General features: G+C 38.5%; 1 long non-coding RNA gene across 3 annotated transcripts in view; it reads left to right on the plus strand.

The window, feature by feature from the left end:
- Positions 1-20,999, plus strand: part of LOC102162695 — a 706,046-nt gene that overhangs the window by 159,275 nt on the left and 525,772 nt on the right. For 2 of the 3 annotated variants that reach the window (XR_002338915.1, XR_002338916.1), the window contains 2 exons: positions 987-1,091; positions 17,833-17,978. This is a non-coding gene — a long non-coding RNA (uncharacterized LOC102162695). The remainder of the gene's footprint in view (positions 1-986; positions 1,092-17,832; positions 17,979-20,999) is intronic. The other variant, XR_002338918.1, reaches the window with a different exon arrangement.

Consider the following 20,999-nt stretch of genomic DNA (forward strand, 5'->3'; position numbering starts at 1 on the left):
TTATTGGAAAATGTGAGATCGGAAAGTCTAGTTGGAAGTTTTGCCTTTAAAATTTTTCTTAATATGGAGCGGAAATGGGCTCTCCAGTGACTCTTTGCCCTGGCCGCATGAAGAAGTGCAGGATGCTGATGTCCCAGCTGGGCAAGCCACGGGATACTCAGTGCCTTTTATTTCAACATTAAAACACTATAGAGAAAAGGGTCTGACTTTCCACCTTTTAATATTGCTCAATCATTTCTCTTTACTTCTTGCTTCAGTGAGCACAATATGTGGTTTTCTGGGGAATTTATTAAAAAGAAAACCTTTCACTTTTATGGTGAATTTCGGAGAAATCTATAGTCAATGCATGTTTCTCAATTCCTTCACAACTGGTCTAATTCTCTAAATTTTGGTGAGGGCATGCCAAAAAATTGGTTCCTAATTTATAATTTAACAACTAACACAATACTTCAACATTAGCAGATGAAGGGAAATGTTTTATATACCATCAGTGAGTGACTCAAACCATGAATATGTCTTGTACGGAGCAGATAATCACAATCAAAGAGTAGGTAGGGCTGTTTGATGCCCAGACCAATTTTATTGAAACTTTCTGGGTAACAGATCATTTGGGCTCAGGCTCATATTTATATTAAAGTGGTTATCTGCTTTCTGTGTGAAGAATGCACTCCCCTGCTTTTTTTTTTTTTCACTTGCCCAAAGTTACATAAATTTCCTTGCATATCTATAATTTAGAGTCTATTGTCATTTTTCCATTTTAAAGGGCCAATCTTGGCATTTCGCCAACATCTTGTTTTCTGTTTTTAAGGGCCAATCTTGGCATTTCACCAACACGTTCTAAATAATAATGAGTAAATGATAACAAGAAACAAACCAGAGAAGGAGTAGTGGGACAGGTCCAGTGTAGAGATTATTGTTTTATATTATGGTAGGAGCCAAGCATCTGGGATCTGTATTCATCACCCCCCTTGGATTCTTTCTCACAGGGATTGTGATTTAGGACACATGGTGTCATCTTTCAGCGGGCTTAAAGAAGGTTTACACCAAATGTACTCTGAGAAGTTCTTGAAAATAAGTTTACGTTAATCCAGGTAATTCTATAGACCAGAAACTTAAAATCCTTTAGGTATGTGTAATAAATGTAAATAAATGAAGTGGATCATGTTGACACTAACATTGCCTTTTAAATCTCTGCGTGAGCATAAAATTCACATACACTCATAAGGCCCACCGGCCGGTTGGGTATGACTTCTGTTTTATACTCACTGTTTTCTGGCACTAAAAACGCTTGACTGTGTAATAGAGCTCTCTCTTCTCTGGTCCCCAGGAAACCAACCTCCCAGCTGCAGGCCCCATTTTTAGCTAGGACAAATCTCATCTTATTTAAACAATCTTTCTATAAGTGGTTGAGTTGGGGAAGTTACTGCTTTTTGTGGTCTCAATTGCCTAATAGAAAGTCATTTTACCTAAATCCTAGGACTCCTGTGGGAAAATCCCAATTGGTCACTGTGCCTATGGACTAAATAAGGAGCTGACTGGCTCTTCCTTACAAGCAGAAGTAGTTTTAAGATCTTCATTCACACTACCTTAGTTAAACTTGAAAATTTCCTGTTTGGTGTAGCTAGGAAGGCAATTCAAATATGCTGTTTTAAAATATTACTAGAAAGAGTCTGCTATGGGATATAATTCACTTCTTGAATAGGGCTGTTGCTGGGAGATCTGACTTAATATGTTGTCTGTTGACTTGAGTAGATATTGTGAAAATATAATTTATTCATGAAGAAGTTCTGATATTCTGTAGTATCCATCAGTATTACTTTTGTAAAAATTAAAAACCCATAAATCTTTTTTTCTTATCTAATCAAATGCTTAAGAGGGTTATACAATGACTTTCCTTTTTAAAAATAGGATTTGATATTTAACTATGTGTTCAGCAAAATTGATAAGTTGGAGGCTTCTGCAATTCAGGTGTGGACATTTGTCCATGGAACCTGTAAAGGCTTCATGTTGTACAATTATTTAAGCACATAATGATTTTACCTTTCACTTTAAGGATATTTTATATATAACTCACCATTAATAGGTATTTGTTAAGACAGCTAAGAGTACACTTTGCTTTCATAGCTGTGAATAAACCTCATTTCCTATGAGAGCATGTTATCATCCCCTTATGTGGAAGAGTAAATGGAAGCAAAGACCAAGCATTACTAGTAGGTCTGTTGTCTGCCTGAGCTGATTAGTATATTATGAAAAGATAAATAACTCTGAATAGATTATAATTTTTATATCTATGACTTATCTCCAGTAATGCTTATAATCAACGTAATAGAATCTTCTTGGCAGTAAAAAGATATGCTCTTTGGTGAGGTCAACCAATTTCTGATACTTCTTCATTAAGAGGTGGGATCTTTGTCCTCTTTCCTTGAATCAGGGCTCTGTGACTGCTTGACTAATAAAATGAAGTGAAAGTTACACCATGCTAATCTGTGGCCTAGGCTTTGAGAAGGTAACCACTTCTACTTCCTGTCTCTTGGGATGCCTCTTCTTGGAACCCAGGCACCATGCCATGAGGAAGCCTAGGCAACCAGTCTGGCAGCCTTCAAGGAGCATCCAGTGCACACCTTTAGCTTAATTTCCAGATTATGACCAGCTCCAACTTGCCAGCCATGAGTGAGCCATCCTGAAAGTGGGTCCTCCAGCCCTCAGCTGAGCTGTCCTTGATGATGCGGTGTGGAACATAGATTAGCTGTCTCTGTCGATCCCTGCCCAAATTGTAGATTTGTAAGCAAACTAAATGATTATTTCTGTTCTTAAACTACTACATTTTGAAGTGACTTTTTATACAACAATAAATAACTGGAACATGCTGTAGGGAAAAGGCAATAAATGTTCCTAGTTCCCTTCTCTACTATGTAGCAAAAGCTAGCTACTATTTTAAATCTCAACTCTTGATGCTACTAGCTGAAAAGGAAGAAAGTAAACACACCAGGCTTACAAGGGAGGCTCCCGGCTCTCACTAAATATTGACGGAACTGTACTTGTTCTAGGATGATGCATCACAGTCTAATCTAATTTACTGGGCAGCTTCTAAATGCCAGGCACAGTTGTAGCTGTAATAGAGGCAACTTTGTTGTTTTTTGTTCTGTTTGAGCTACTAATTCCCTAGGGGATACTTAATAGATTATTCTGTGTTAATGAATCCTATTTCCTCATCTGTAAAATAATAAGGCTTGGATAAATGTTCTCTCAGGTTCTTCCTGCTCTAATATAATATTATCTGTGACTTTAAAACTTTAGCTGCTACATTTGAAAATCCCAATGTTTTTCCCCCAACAAGGTCTCCTGCCTTCATTATTTAAATGTTCTTCCCTTTGAGGAGAGTATTTCATTCCTAAAAAGGACTGAAAGTAAAGCTCACCTGGTCGCTATCTGATGCTTTCCAGTTGATGACAATTCACCAACCTAAGTCTAAAACCATAAACAAAAAAGTACCTAGAAACTGAGATGAGAAAGCCCTGATGGGCAAATCAAAATGGGACCAATAATACTTACCTCATAATGTTGTTAAAAGAGGTAATATATGTAAAGCCTAAAGTTCAGGGTCTGAACTTAGCAGACACTCAAAAGTTGTTCTTATTCTTTTTTTATTGAGAAGCAACTTAGACTAACTGCTTGAAATGTAAAATTCTGATCATAGAGTTTCATAAAATACTTACCTGTTTCTATAGTAGTTTCTGAAGTCTTAAATGCCCTACATTAAATATATATTTCATATATATATATGTTTGATCAATATTGGCTGACTATTCTCTGATTTTGCAAATTTGCCTTTTTTTGGGGGTTTGTTTAAATAAGGAATCACTCTATAAAAATGCAAGCCAGGATATATGCAATGAATAATTTATTCTAAGAAAATGTCTTAGATAATGTCTAAGAAAATGTCTAAAAGATGAATTGTGACATGACATTTTTTAAAATTTATAAAGTGAATTTTTAGTACTTTTTTGTTGGAGAAAATTTTAATTAAGAATAAATTATTGTTCCTTGAGTGTATTAGTTATCCACTGCTGTGTAACAAATTATCACCAAACATAGTGTTTAAAACAACATTTATCTCACTCAAGTTTTTGTGAGTCACAGGTTTAGGAGCAGCTCAGTTGGATGTTTTTTGCTTGAATCTCTCATGAGATTGTAGACAAGATGTCAGCCAGTGCTGCAGTCGTCTGAAAGTTTGACCGGAGCTGGGGGATTTGCTTCTACTGGTCTACACATGTGCTGGCAAGTTGGTGCTGGCTATTATTAGAAGACATTAGTTCCATGCCATACAGATCTCTTCGTACAGCTACTTCAGTGTCATTATGACATGACATTTGACTCTCTTCAAGACAGAGCAAGGAGGAAGCCACAGTGTCTTTTATGACCTAGTCTTGTAAATCAAACTCTGCCAATTCTGCCTTATCTTATTAACCATACAAGTGAGTCCTATTCAGTTTGTGAGGGAAAAACCCAAATGCTAGGGTACTAGGAAATGAGAATCATTGTGGACCGTCTTGGATGATGGTAACTATGTCAAGATTTTTTGCTTAGTCTCTTTTATCACTGCATATTCTCCATGGACAAAACCATCCATTTCTATAGCTTCACATACCACCTTTAAGGCCCTTACTTTCAGTATAGAAATAAGCCTCAATTTCTCTTCTGTTCTTCAGACCCTAGTGCATCATACCTATTTGAAATTCATTTTATCCTACTGGTATTCACTGAGTAGCCACCAGAATCAGGCTTTAAACTAGTTTGGGTAAATAAGAGAGTCCTCTTTCCCACATGGAAATTGAAGTTTAGTGAGGCAGGGGGAAAATAAATAAATGAAGAAATAAACTTTATATAGCTTTTGGTAAGTATAATAAAAAATATACTGCTGTGATAATAATGGGGGTGTGTGCTGAGAAAGGAGAGGAGAGGATTAGCTACTTTAGGTGCAGTGGAAAACAAGAACTCTTTGTAGAAGTGATATTTAAACTGAGACTGGAGAGATGAGATGTGAGGATGGGAAAAGAAACTGTTTCAGTTACTGAGCACAGCAAGTGCAAAGGCCCGAGGCAAGGAAAAGCATAACATGATCTAGAAAATGTCAGAATCATTGTGGCTGAAGCACTCTGAGTGAGAGAGAATGGCTTCCAGTCATATGGCATATATAATGTAACAAGTCCATATGTAAACTCATAATTCTCATCTTTCACTGCACACTGCTAGTTCTCTAATGTTTCCTGCAACACTGAATAGCAGCAGTTGTTGAGTATAGAATTTGGAGTCAGCTAGGCAATTTGAATCCTGACTCTACAGCTCCCAAGCAAGGAGATCTTGGAAGTGTTATTTACTTTGATCTTCAGTGTCCTTACCTTTAAAGTGGGAACAGTGTGAGGATTAAGTTGTCTGGCACCTGGTTGTATTTGAAACCTGGGAGCTGGGAGTTCCCGTCGTGGCGCAGAGGTTAACAAATCCGACTAGGAACCATGAGGTTGCGGGTTCGGTCCCTGCCCTTGCCGTGAGCTGTGGTGTAGGTTGCAGACGTGGCTCGGATCCCACGTTGCTGTGGCTCTGGCGTAGGCCGGTGGCTACAGCTCCGATTGGATCCCTAGCCTGGGAACCTCCATATGCCGCGGGAGCGGCCCAAAGAAATAGCAAAAAGACAAAAAAAAAAAAAAAAAAAGAAACCTGGGAGCTGTGATGACTTTTTCTTTAAACATTGAAATTGGGCCGGTGAGGTATTCCCAACTCACATTCCTTATCTTACTTCTAAATGAACTATCCAAATCCTATTTCCATGGCCAGCAATTTAGAATACAGAGTCCTATGCAGTGTAGGGCTCCTCCTACAGGGCAAATTAATTTACAGGTTGAGTCACACACTGAAAGAGGCTTTAAAACATGAGGAAAGTTTGCAAGATTAGCCCTACTCTCCATTTTCTCCAAATTGGCTAAAGACCTATTGTTTCTAGTCTTTGAGTTAGCTCGGTTCATTATGAGTAGACTTAGAGTATAAACCCTTGTTGGAAGCCTAAACGTCCCCTAACTGCCGGATACTAAATCCAAACGCCTAAGTCTGATATTTCTTTTCTACTGTGTATTCTTTAGGCTGATAGTTCCCAAAAATTTCTGTAAAAAATATGATTTAATGGGGACACTGCATGTTATCCTCTCTTTGAGACTTAGAATTGTGACAGATAGCTAAGGCTCTATGAGAATCTGTTTAATGGTGTTTAACTCAGCATTTCCAAACATATTTGACCATAAAAATTCCTTGCACTCCGACACAAATATTAAACCTTCCCTTCATTTCTGGAAACTGCATTTCAAGCTAATTTTTTCATTTTCCTCATTTACATATCCCTGGTCTTTTTTCCAAGTATCCTCAGCTCTGATGAAGTAGAATCAATTTCTCCATCCTAGTTTTTTTTTTGTTTTTTTTTTGTTTTTTTTTTTTTTTTTTTAATTCCACCTGATTATCTTATTCCCACATGTTCCCTTTACTTGCCCTTTCTTGTCACTGCCAGTCATGTCTTACCTTTGTTCATGTCCTTTCTGGCCTCCAGGTTTATTAGTAACAGTTATTTTTTTTTTTTTTTCATTTTTATAGTCATTCTTTAAATAACCATTTTTTGGTCAGACTTCTTTTTGTTTGTTTGTTTGTTTATTTATTTATTTAGTCTTTTCTAGGGCCGCACTCATGGCATATGGAGGTTACCAGGCTAGGGGTCTAATCGGAGCTGTAGCCGCTGGCCTACGCCACAGCCACAGCAATGTCGGATCTGAGCCACGTCTGCGACCTACATCACAGCTCATGGCAAGCCCAGATCCTTAACCCACTGAGCAAGGCCAGGGATTGAACCTGCAACCTCATGCTTCCTAGTCGGATTCATTAACCACTGAGCCACGACAGGAACTCCCAGACGTCTTTTTAAATTGAGATGTAGGTTTTTTTTTTTTTTTTTTGGTATTAGTTTCTGGTGTACAACATAATGATTTGCTGTTTGTATATATTGTGAAATGATCGCCATAATAAGTCTAGTTGATATCTGTCAATATCATATAATTTTTTTCTTATGGTGAGAACTTTTAATACATGGTTTCAGTTATTTTTCTCGTGATGAGAACTTAAGATTTACCATCTTCGAAACATTTACATATATAATGCAGTATTAACTATAATCACCATGCTATACATTACATCCCTTGATGTACTTATTCTGTAGCTGGAAGTCTGTACCTTTTGACTCCCTTTACTCATTTCATCTACTCCCTACCTCCTGTCTCTGGGACCATCAGTCTGTTTTTGGTATCTATCCTTCTTTCCTTCCTTCCTTCCTCCCTCCCTCCCTCCCACACTCCCTTCCTTCCTTTCCATTCTACATATAAGTGAGATCATATGCTATTTGCCTTTCTCTGTCTGACTTATTTAACTTACATAAATGGCCTCGAGTTCCATCCGTGTTGTCACAAACGGCAACATTTCCTCCTTTTTTATGGCTAGAAAACATTTTATAGTATATGTATACACCACATTTTCTTTACCCATTCATCCATTGGTGGACACTTAGGTTGCTTTCATGTCTTGACTTTTGTAATTTGGGTTGTAATATTAGTGTCTCCCAAAAATCTCTTTCTTTTATGGCCTCAAAAGATATGTTATCTATAGAAAATTAGAGGTGTTTAGCATTAAATTTAGTTGTTGGAAGAAAGACCTTCCATATCTCTTAATCAGGCATCTTTTTTTTTTTTTTTTTTTTTTTTTTTGTCTTTTTGTATTTCTTGGGCCCCTCCCACGGCATATGGAGGTTCCCAGGCTAGGGGTCTAATCGGAGCTGTAGCCACCGGCCTATGCCAGAGCCACAGCAACGCGGGATCCGAGCTGCGTCTGCAACCTACACCGCAGCTCACGGCAACGCTGGATCGTTAACCCACTGAGCAAGGGCAGGGACCGAACCCGCAACCTCATGGTTCCTAGTCAGATTCATTAACCACTGCACCACGATGGGAGCTCCAGGTATCCTTTCTTTATTACCCCTAACTGAGCATCTGAGTACCAAAGAGTTTGTTTTTGGAGGTCAGCCTTCTTCATTGGGACAACTCCAGTTTTTAGGAAATTCTTCCATATACTGAAACCAAGTGAGCTTCACTATCATTAATGGCCTTAGTATAGTCCTTTTGTGTTGTTGTGTCATGTTTTTCCTGCACTGTCTCTTTTTCAGGACAGCTCTGCATATGATATTTCATGACACTTCACTATTCTCCTTACTCATTTTTATCCAATGTAATACAATGAAGAGGCTTTTTTCTTTTTTTTTTTTGGCCACACCCATGGCATACAGAATTTCCTAGGCCAGGGATCAAACCTGAGCCATGGCAGCAACTCAAGCAACAGCAATGACAACTGCTGGATCCTTAACCTGCTGTGCCACCAGGGAACTCCAAGGAGGCTCTCTTTTTGGTGATGGACTCCAGTAAATCTCATACTCACCACTTTAAATCCTCTTTCCACCAAAATAGTATTAAGTTTGGTTTGGATTGCACCTGGTGATATCATTATGTATTTGGCCAGCTGGAATAGCTTAGTCTTCTTGCAGGACAGCAAATTGAAGGTATAGGAGGGAACAATTCAGAGGCTGGATGAGGAAATGTAAGTTAATCATGCATTGCAATTCTAGGGAAAATTTTGAAGTAGGTGAAGCTTACTTTGGTACTCTTGGCTTGCTTTTTCTGATTCCTTTTTCTACTGCATGGATTCCCTTCTTGTTCTTATCCACTTCAGGTATCCCAAACTTACTTGCTCTTTCCCTCAATTAAAACCTGCTTTCAGGGGCATTCCCATTGTGGGGCAGTGGAAATGAATCCAACTAGTAACCATGAGGTGGCAGGTTTCATCCTTGGCCTTGTTCAGTGGGTTAAGGATCTGGCATTGCCATGAGCTGTGGTGTAGGCCATTGACGCGGCTCGGATCCTGCATTGCTGTGGCTGTGGTGTAGGATGGCAGCTACAGTTCTGCAGTCAAATGCTCCACCACTGAGCTATACCCCCTGCAGCTGCAGTTCTGATTCGACCCCTAGCCTGGGCACTTTCATATGCTGTGGGTACAGCCCTAGAAAGTAAAAAAAAAAAAACCCCAAACAAACAAAAACACCCCCAAAACCCAAAAAAACCTGCTTAAAGGAAAAGATTTATTTTCAATTTTTTGTCTATTTGTTGGGAATATATTGTGCTATCATTCTCAAATTTATTTACACTTTAAGCCTTATTGCTTAATATGGGCGGAAAGCTCTGTGCAAAAGGCATTTTAAGCTTCAGTGACTAGGTAGGGGAGATTTTGGAGGGCTGGGCAAGAGACTCAGTATTGGTTTCTCTAAAATCATACAAATATTTTTGCTGCCCGTTTTCTTGCATTTAAGCCTATACTTGCAAATTCGCTTAAACATTCTGTTCCCTTAAATAAATTCTGTAATGCATGTTCCCTGAGGATCTCCCATGCAATATTTCTCAAACTTTAAATCAATGTACTCCTGATAATCAAAGGAGAGTGAATGCATGAAGCTCTGGCTCTGGGATGTGAGAGTGTGGCTGAAGAACAATGCTCAGAAGGAAACTGATTCCCTTAGGAAATTGTTTTCTCCTCTTGTAGACTAAAAAATCAATTTAATTCAAAAGATCAATGAAAGTGGAAAATCACTGTCAAAGTCTTATCCATACAGGGTGGTAATGATGGCAATCTGGAGAATAGCTAATCTCTTTTGATGAATGGCACATAAATACATGCAGTCCAAGCAGACCTTTTCATGTACTACATGTTCATCTTTTATTGTTTCAGGGTCACTTGAATAATGAGGCATTTTATAAATGAAGCTGTCCTATACAATATAGATTCCCACAGAGAGAGACAGTTAACTCCAGATTCATCACTGAAATCAATCCAAGAGAATATCCTTCTTAACTAGGCATTCTTTGAGTACACAACTTAATATTTCATTGTGATATACAGTCAAGGATTCAGAACAAAAATGAACATAATTTATACAAAGTCACCTTCATGCAAATGGCAATTTTGGATGAAAGTGCGAACACCTATTTCTTAATTATAGTATCTTCATTTTTCTTGGTAGTCCAATGAGTTCTGATACAGGATGTTGGTGGTAAAAATTAATATTATGTGATGCTAAACATATTCTTGTGAGGCATCCTTTCCCTTTTCAGTTATTTTTTGAGGTTTTTGTAACTGTGACCACTGCAAAACCACATCTAAAGTTATTTCAGTATGTATTATCCATGAAGGTAGGTTGATACTTACTTCTATCCCTGAAATATTATTGCTGAATCCTGGGTTCCAGGATAGTACCACACATAGAGCCCCAGCTGAGTAAGGAAAGGGAGAAATAAATATTTTTTCTTGGAAGCCATTGAGATGTTGAGGTTGTGTGATATGAAATGATCACTTTAGGAAAGTTTTATTTCTATACACTTAAGTTTCATAGCCATCACAGGAGCTAGATATGTCTTCATCTCACAGATGAGGAAATTACAGTTTCAAAGGGGTTCAGTGTTTTTTTTCATGGTCATATTGCTAGGAAGTAGCAGATTTATCCCCAAAGTCAAAGTATTTATGCTGCACCCTGCTTCCCAGGGTAGAAATATGGAACAGGGCAAGAGCACTGCGGAAAGTCAGAAAACCCAGGTTCTAAGCATAGGAAAATCACTGAGTGTTGCATTCTAGGGCAGACATATCGACTGAAGTGTCTGTTGGGTCATAATTCCCTTTCAGGGCTGCTGTTGTCTCTGATTAGTAGACTGTGCATACAATTGACATTTACTGAGGATTACTCTGAGTAAGCTTGTCCACAGTAAATATTAGCCAGGGGCCTCTAATTTCTTTCAGAGATAGCGCTATTACTTTCTAATATAATGGGAATGAAAAGAAAGCACTGACTCTCAATTCTCAAAAGATTTATGTAATTTGTGAGTCATAGACTGTGAGTAATCAGATGTTCAGAAACACTTAAAGAAGCTCCAGGGATAATGCCAGCTTCTATATAGTGGTACTTAATGCACTTCCCCCGCAGAGCAAGCTGAGCAGTCAATGTCTTTCTTATCTGAGTAATTTAGGCCAAAATCGTGGTTTTTAAGAATATCCCTGAATTTCATGGATAATTACACCAACCCCCATTTCACCAGAGACTTACAGAATTACGCTATAGTCATAGATAAATTAGAACTTAAACTTTTAGGAGAATGATTCCATCCATATAAATGAGTACTATATAGTAAAGATGAAATTTCCTTTGGGTCATGCTTCACCTTTTTGTTTTCCCTTTTAAAAATGAATTGTCATAGTCTCACAGCAAGGAAGGTATTAACAAAATCACCAGTGCCATCAAATCTTATTCTTGAGACCCTACAATCAGGCTATTTTGTGGGCCTCAGTTTCATTTATCATTTCCCACAAAGACAAGTAGCAGATTTTGTCATATAATCTCTCTCTTCTGCATAAGAATAGAAAGACTCTTTAACAAGAAAATCTTGGTGCTGTAGAATTGTCTTTAAAATAAGTTTCTTTGACTTCTATTTTTGCTCTGTCAGATTAGAATCTTTTATTTCTTAGCCAAAAACTTTTTAAGGTTTTCATGGACAGGGCAAACTTGGTTTCTTAAGCACTAGCAAAAGAGTTACCACGCAAAGTTTTCTAGAGAATATATACCTGTGCAACAGGACACCTAAAGATTCAACTATTTTGTTTACCTGTCACCCCACTAGAAATTCTGTTTTCTTTATTGTGTGGTTAAAGTATGGTATCTCTAAGCATTTCTTTCATTATGTGATTAAAGAAATGGTAGCTCATTAAACTCTCCCTAGTTATTAACATCCATTGGAAATTAAGTTAGGTGAATTTCAATCATGCTGGTACTATGCTAAAGGAATTCCCATTCTGGAAACAAGGAGAGGAGCGGTCTATTATCTTGCAAGAACTGTGGTCAGTGTTTTAAATATTTTATCATCTCTAAATTTTACAGCAGTTTTAAATGTCAAGACTTGGCAAGTATGAAATTTCCGCATGTACACAGGGTGCCAGGATTCATACCTGACTTCGAAGCCCATGCTTATTCTACTGTGCTTCTAAGAGGTTCAGTATTACCAGGTTGAGTCCATGGCTGAGAAGGTATGAATGATGAGCTGCCTGAGGATGTGAGGGCTGAGAAGTGGAGAGTGGAGAAGGAGAACCAAGAGAAGGATGAGAAATGGACTGCAGTGGGGAGATGAGAATGCCAAGAGGGTTTTGTTCCCCTTGTACCATAACTTTGCCCAGGACAAGTGATGCGTATAAGAATATTTTTAATAGCAACTTTAACTTTTTTCTTTTGTTTGTTTTGCCTTTTCTAGGGCCATTGCTGAGGCATATGGAGGTTCCCAGGCTAGGGATTGAATTGGAGCTGTCACTGCTGGCCTACACTAGAGTCACTAGCAATGCCAGATCCGAGCTATGTCTGCGACCTACACCACAGCTCATGGCAATGCCAGATCCTTAACCCACTGAGCAAGGCCAGGGATCGAACCCGCAACCTCATGGTTCCTAGTTGGATTCGTTAACCACTGAGCCACGACGGGAACGTCAATGGCAACTTTAACTTTTATAATATGTACATTTGATGAGGGTTCTTACATATGATTACAAGTTTCTCTCTCTCTCTCTCTCTTTTTTTTTTTTTTTTTTTTTTTTTTTGTCTTTTTGCCATCTCTTGGCTGCTTCCGTGGCATGTGGAGGTTCCCAGGCTAGGGGTTGAATCGGAGCTGTAGCCACCAGCCTACGCCAGAGCCACAGCCATGCGGGATCCGAGCTGCGTCTGCAACCTACACCACAGCTCATGGCAACGCCAGATCTTTAACCTACTGAGCAAGGCCAGGGATCAAACCCTCAACCTCATGGTTCCTAGTCGGATTTGTTAACCACTGAGCCACGATGGGAACTCCTGAGGAGATATTCTTATAGAACACTTATCATCATTAAAAAGATATCTTGAGACAAAATAACTCAACATGGTAAACAGTTTTAAATATTCCACAAAATTTCCTTCTTGACTCTCCCCTTTCCTTTCACTGGTGATGCCCAGTCCTGCTTTCCAAGGAAGTTTACCATCACTGTAGAGCATCTACATGAAGAAAGTACTATCAACCTTGACCCCTTGGCTTGCCCACTACCTGACTCGCCTCCATTTGGATAAGTCTCTGTGGTCTTGGCCTTCCTCTTTCCCAACTTTCCATCAAAATTTGCCAGTCAGATGTTCTATTTCCTTAGCCACCTAAAGAAATCCTTACTAATACTGTTTTGTTAATAGTCCAGTGTTTATTCTGTGTAAATAACATAGCTGTACTTGGCCGGGGGCCTTCTGGATAAAATGTTCTTAAGTTCAGTGGAAATAACCTATGACATATTGGAGTTATAACATTTTTAAAGCTAAAAGAAAAGTTACTAAAGTATCTGATAAAATTCCGTTATTTTTCTTTTCTTAATTAATTTTTTGCTTTTTAGGGCTACACATGGGGCCTATGGAAGTTCCCAGGCTTGGGGTTGAATCAGAACTGCAGCTCCCAGCGTACACCACAGCCACAGCAACACATGATCCGAGCGCTATCTACACCACAACTCACTGCAAGGCCAGATCCTTAACCCACTGAGCAAGGTCAGGGATCGAACCCACATCCTCATGGATACTAGTCAGGTTCGTAACTCACCGAGCCACAACAGATACTCCCTCATTATTTTTCAAATGGCAAAATGAGGCCCAGAGAAATACCTAGAATTTAGTTCTTTTTTTTTTTTTAATTTTATTTTCCCACTGTACAGCAAGGGGATCAAGTTATCCTTACATGTATACATTTTTTCCCCCACCCTTTGTTCTGTTGCAACATGAGTATCTAGACATAGTTCCCAATGCTACTCAGCAGGATCTCCTTGTAATAGAATTTAGGTCTTAAATCACATTTTCAAGATAGTGAGATGGGAATTATTGCTTCAGAAATAGAGAAAAAGATGTACCGAAAGAAATGGTTTGATTGAAGCTACACAGATCAAAAGCCCATCTGGAATGGATTTCCTGTCACCTCTTTTTTGGTCTGATTTTAAAAGTAGTGTTTGTGATATCCACAAGATCCTTCTACGTGAAGATAATAAGTTTTTATCTGTAAACTTCCTTAATTTTGCTTGTACAACTTGTCTCTGTATTTTCAACCTGCTAACTTTAAATTTCATGGGTGTCTCTATCCTGGAGGTAGCAGTGACTGGGCTGGAGTGTGAGTAGAGTTAGGGGGAACTCACCTTCAGGTTTTTGTTGCTTTTAGAAGTCTCGCCTCTTTTTAAGGCAATATACTGTCAATAATGTGGTGACTGATATGACAAGAAAATGAAGGACCAACTACTATCAGTGTCACATTAGTCACTTTTGCAAATAAAAAAATCTCCAATTAGGAGCTTGATAGGCTATTATTTGATAGTTTTATTTTGAAAAAATAAATACTAAATACTATAAACCAATCATTTCTAAATTGGCTATAGTACTAAAATATACTTCTAAGAACACTTTTCATTTGCTAACAGAATGAGATTATTAAGTGTGCCTACTATCTTTGCTTTTTCTATACTGAATAAGAATGTTGAGATCTAAAAAAAACTTGATAATCAATTAATTCATAACTGAAAAGTAAAGGCATCTGTCTGAATAGTAATATGGTAGAGTTTAGATTGGGAATTCACCCCTTATTCTTTTCTTTTCTTTTTTGCTTTTTAGGGTCACACCTGCGGCATACGGGGTTTCCCAGGCTATGGGGTCGAATCAGAGCTATAGCCGCCGGCCTATGCCATGGCCACAGCAATGCCAGATCTGAGCTGTGTCTGCAACCTACCACAGCTCATGGCAGCGCCAGATCGTTAACCCATTGAGCGAGGTCAGGGATGGAACCCACAACTTCATGGTTCCTAGTCGGATTCATTTCCACTGAGCCACGACAGGAACTCCCAGCCCTTATTCTTAAGCAAAAGTACAGATTCTTATTATCATGAAAGCAGATTAGTAAGTTCAAATGACTTTAGTTGATTAACTTTCTTTTCTTCTCATTTAGTCCCTAGTGATAATTTTTACCACTTGCTATAGGGTAAGATTTTATCTTTTGGCCTAGTGTGATGTTTGATACTTACTTTCTTACAGAATTCCAGGCTAGAGATATTACTTTATGACATGTGATACAAAAGCTGTAGCTCTGTGATATGAATTTCTTACATTTGTGGGTCTCAAAGATTTACTATTTCACGATGTTTATTTTTATAAGATAAAAAGAGCATATATGAAACATTTACTCTTTTCCAGGCACTATGCCCAGACTCTGTATGTATGGTCTATTTAAGTTTCACACAAACCAACGAGGTGTATACAATTATTACTCCTATTTTAAAAACAAGGAAACTGAGATTTGGAGGGGTTAGGTAACTGTGGCCCATAGTTATCAAGGAGGAGCTGAAACACAAGTCCAAGTCTGCCTGATCTCAAAGCCTGTGTTCTCATCTGTTTTGCTAAACTGGTTGATGAAAAAGAAAAATGATGAAGAAAGTAGATGAGGACTAATATATAAAAGCTGGGCAGAGCGGACGTCTGAAGTAGCATCTAATTCTTCCTCTTAGGAACAGTCCCAGCTCAAAACAGTGCTCTTTGCTCTGTTGTAGACTATTCATACTTGATGAAGAGGGGATAGATTTGTGGCTGGTGAGAAGTAAAATGGATGATTTTCTCTCACCACTGAAATCCAGTCCTTGACAAGTTTTGTTGATTCTTTCTTCTTCTAAACTTTTCTGAAAATCCTTCTTTTTCTTTCATCCTTACTCCCACTGATTTGGTTTAAAAGTCCCTCTTCAGGTCTCATCTAGTATATTTTTACTAGTCTTCTAATCTCTCTGCCTGCTCACCCTTCCTATCCATTCTGCAATATTCCTTCAGTGTAAAAGAGTTAGACTAGACACAGCTTGTCACCAAAGAGCTTATGGACTTGTATGAGAGACAGCATATTAAAAAGTAGTTACAAAACATTCTGGCAAATCCTTGATCTCTTAGGTTCTATGAGAGCATAGAGGCCAGAATTTCATGAAGAGAACCAAGGTAAAAGGTGACATTTAGTGAAAGTGCTACTTACTAATATTGGAAAGAAACATAAAATATTTTATTGATAACTTTACTACTCCTAATGTTATTGCGCTATTCATTTGTGTCAAGCATTGTGTTAAGTTCTTTCCCTACACTATCTCATTTAACTCTCATAACCACATTCTGTAGTAGGCATTATTATCATCCCCACTTTACAGATGAGGATAACTAGTATTAGAGAGTTTGAGTAACCTGCCCAAGGGTTACTAGTAGCCAGTAAGGGAGGAGCTAGAAACATAGCTAAAGCAATCTGAATTAATTTCTCATTTCATTTATGGGAAAGAGGGATTGCGTTTGTATATGCATTGCATTTGAGGAATAGAGTTGTTCCAAAGGCAGTGGGTAATCAGATCTCAGATTTAGGAGATATGGAATTAGGAGTCATCAGTCTATACAAGTTATTTGAAGTTAAGAACATTCATGCAAGTGCCCTAGGAGAGTGTGAGTTAGAAAGAGAAGGTCCAAGGAGAGAACCTTGGAGGCTACCACCATTTGAGAGGAAAGTAGATGTGGAAGAGCCATTAAAATATGTCAAGGGACTATCAGACAGGATTGTTATTTGAATGTAACAATGTGCTGTACTTGGCTGATTTGGCACATAGGAGTTAAAAGAGATCATTGATATGAAGATCCTACTTTAGGTCTCTTTGCCCCAAGAAGCTTATTTCTCCATTTGTCTATAGAAAAGAATGTATAACTGAGTCCCTTTGTTGTACAGCAGAAATTGGCACACTGTAAATCAACCATACCTTTTTTTTTTTTTTTTTTTTTTTTTTTTTTTGGCTTTTTAGGACTGCACTTGCAGCATATGGAAATTCCTAGGCTAGGGGTCCAATCAGAGCCACAGATCGAACCTGCCACCTCATGGTTCCTAGTCAGATTCATTTCCACTGCGCCACAGCAGGAACTCTGAGTTACACTTAATAAGATGACAAACTAAGTCTTATTTGTGAAGCAAGGAGTGATTTTAATTCCAATGCAGCAAAATCCTTTTGGTGTATTTTGCTTCTTTGAGAGTTTGGTAATTTTGTGAAATGAAGAAACGCCCCTAGGATTTTCTTAGGTGGAATCCTAGGACAAACAGAGTGATTGTAAGAGTACCCTGAGAATTGGGGAAATTCAGTTTATCACTGAACATTTTAAGTAGAAAATGAAAGCATCCATTGCATCTCAATAGAACTGAAAATTGGAAAATAAGTACTAAAACCGTTTGCTTCCTGGTGAAGCAAGATTTAGAAAATATTGGAAATCTGCTAAAGCATCATTTTCTTCCATAATCTTCATCTTTAGGGTTCTTGCTATTGATTATGAAATACATTCAAATCTTTTTTTAAATTGAAAAAATCCTTATATATATATTGATCATTACACTAAGAAGGCTGGTAGAATAACTCCGACTTTCCAATCTTCCTAATCTTAATTAAGTTGTTTATATGGGATTTCAAGCCTGATATCAATTAAACATATACCCTGTGATGTGTGAGTTGAGGAGTGAAATAACAGTGATTTTTGTGTCAACTCTGTTTGTGATAAGAAATCAATACATGAGCAGCAAAGCCAGGAGAACCTTGAAATCCTTTTATGATTGATATTACTTTCTTTGGCAGGGTAGACATGTGCTGCTCCATCCCCGCTTCCAGGAAGGTCTTAGTGCTCAGCGGTGGGGAATGAAGTCAGCAGACAGCCTGAAGCCATCACCTTCTTTAGGGTTGGCCTTAGCTGACCTTCCAGGAGGATTTTTAACTCAGCTAGGGTGAGTGACTTGATCTCTAACCTGTGGCATTTTTGTTTGGAGGGTATTTCACAACCAAAATGAACACGGCAGTAGAGAAAATAGAGATCAGAACCAAGGATTCATTGGAATGAATGTTTGCCTCTGACTCTTTGATTACAGTAAGCAACGTGGCCTAGCTGGAGAATGCTGTATTTTTACAATTGACAGACCAAGCAGCCTGCAGCAATCAGCAAAGGGTGGCTTGTTTTGAGCAAAAACATCCATCAGACTGTGATGAGAAAAGCAGAGCTGCAATCAGTGGCAGGTTCTTTGAGGAGCTGCTTATGAAAAATGAATTTTACATGTATCAAGTGGAGAAGAAACTGCTGCTCTCTTGTTTAGCCCCATTTACATGCATGAACAGCAATACTGGAAACATTGTGAACATGAAAGAGAGTGATACAGCAGTTCTATCATGAGTGGGACTTTTCTGACCTTATTATAACATAGTATAACCAGTCTATAGCTGGAATGTATTATGTTTTAAAAAGGCAAGATAATAAGCAATTTTGAAGAAAAGATCTAACATTCACTCCAAATGTCTTATGCAGATTTATTATTTTCACTGAAATTATGATGGAAGAGTTCTATTGATGTTACCAATAGAAAGGAGATAAGATTTCCAGTCTTATCTATAGTAGCTTTGTTCAGTCTTGCTAAAAAATTAGAACTACTTAGCTTTGTGAATCCTTCCACTGAATGCTATATCATGAAATGTCTGTGGGTTCAAAGTTTATGATCTGAAGTAAAAGAAAAGTTGTTCAAGTAGGAATCTTTATCTTTCTTCTTTAGATAGCTTCTCCTGCTGTGGTTATGAGATTTTTGATTTTTTTATGTGTTAGAATATTTGGAAGTTTTTCTTAAAGTGGCAGAAAGAAATATTAGATGCAAAATGATCTTTATTTTAAAACATTGACTTGCCCTCTTCTCAAGGCCTACTAACTATGCAAGGAGGCATTTAGAACTGGAACTTGATCTTGGGCCTTTTAGCCTCTTCTGTTTAGTTTTGTGCTGCCTCAGGGAGCTATGATGATATATTACTTTGGGTTTATAGCATCCAGTCTCTATTCAAAAGCAGGAGCTTTCTCTCCTGTCACCCATCTCCCACCTGGTAGTTCCTGGATTGGTTCTTGACTTTTGCATTTGATCAAATTCCTCTATTTAAGACCACATAGATGGATTGTTTTTCTTCATGAGTTTGCTGAAAAGTAAAACAAACAATCCCAATTGCCTGTCTCTGTAAACAAGAGTAAAATTAATGCTTTGATCTAAAAGGATACCATAAGAATACTTCAGGGATATTACACATCCAGACCACTGCTATAAAGCAATATCACAATAAAAAAAGTCACACAGCCATTCCTGCTGTGGCATAGTGGATTGAGAATCAGACTGTAGTGGCTCAGGTCGCTGTGAAGGTATGGGTTTGATTCCTGGCCTAGAGTAGTGGGTTAAAGGATCTGGCATTGCCACAGCTATGGTATAGGTAGAAGCTGTGGCTCAGATTCAGGCCCTGGCCAGGGAACTTCCATATGCTGTGAGTGTGGCCATTAAAAAAAAAAATCACATTTTTTTTTTAACTTTCCAGTGCATATAAAAATTATGTTTATGGAGTTTCCATTGTGGTGCAGTGGAAACAAATCTGACTAGTATCCATGAGGATGTGGATTTGATTCCTGGCCTCACTCAGTGGGTCAGGAATCTGGCGTTGCCTTGAGCTGTGGGGTAGGTTGCAAATGTAGCTCAGATCTTGAGTTGCTATGGCTGTGGTATAGGCTGGCAGCTGCAGTTCCAATTCGACTCCTAGTCTGGGAACTTCCATATGCTGTAGGTGCAGCCCTAAAAAGGCTATACTATTTTGTAGTCTATTGTGAAATAGCATTATGTCTGAAAAATGTATATACCTTAATTTAAAAATATTGTTAAAAAATGCCAGCCATCACCTGATCCTTCAGAAAGTCATAATCTTTTTCCTGGTGGAAGTCTTGCCTCAGTGGTGGTAGCTGCTGACTGGTGAGTGTGTTGGGGTGGCTGTGGCAACTTTTTAAAACAATGACAGTTGCCACATTGACTGACTCTTCCTTCATTTGGATGCTTAGAGGCCATTATGCAGTTATTAATTGGCCTAATTTCAGTATTGTTGTGAATTGAGGAACAAGGAAGCCCAAGGAGAGGAAGAGAGATGGGGAATGGCCAGTCAGTGGAATAGTCAGAACACACAACATTTATCAACTGTTTGCCATCTTCTATGGACACAGTTCGTGGTGCACCAAAACAATTGAAAAAGTAACATCAAAGATCACTGACGGGAGTTCCCGTCGTGGTGCAGTGGTTAACGAATCCGACTAGGAACCATGAGGTTGTGGGTTCGGTCCCTGCCCTTGCTCAGTGGGTTAACGATCCGGCGTTGCCGTGAGCTGTGGTGTAGGTTGCAGACACCACTCGGATCCCGCGTTGCTGTGGCTCTGGCGTAGGCCAGCAGCTACAGCTCCGATTCGACCCCTAGCCTGGGAACCTCCATATGCCGTGGGAGCGGCCCAAGAAATGGCAAAAAGACAAAAAAAAAAAAAAAAAAAAAAAAGATCACTGACTACAGATCACTATGACAAATGTAACAATAACGGAATCATTTGAAATAGTATGAAAATTGCCAGATATGACACAGAGACACGTAGTGAGTAGATGCTGTTGGAAAAATGGCACTGATAGACTTGCTTGATGCAAGGTTGCCACAAACCATCAATTTGTGAAAAATGAAATACAAATAAAATGTAATACAATAAATGACACACAATAAACGAGGTATACCTGTAATTACAAAAAGAATACCATCAAGCAAAGATAAGGTCCTAGTTGTTTCAGGCATAACAGAGTATCAATTTCTCCTTTTCTGCCATGTACAGTTGTTGAGGGTCTGACATGTGACCTCTGGAGCTCAGGCAAAAAATCTATGCAGAGGTTGCTGCTGTTCCAAAGGCAAGATTACTTTCCTGTCCTTGA

Source organism: Sus scrofa, chromosome 1 (assembly GCF_000003025.6).
Source record: "Sus scrofa isolate TJ Tabasco breed Duroc chromosome 1, Sscrofa11.1, whole genome shotgun sequence".
Classification (NCBI taxonomy): Eukaryota; Metazoa; Chordata; class Mammalia; order Artiodactyla; family Suidae; genus Sus; species Sus scrofa.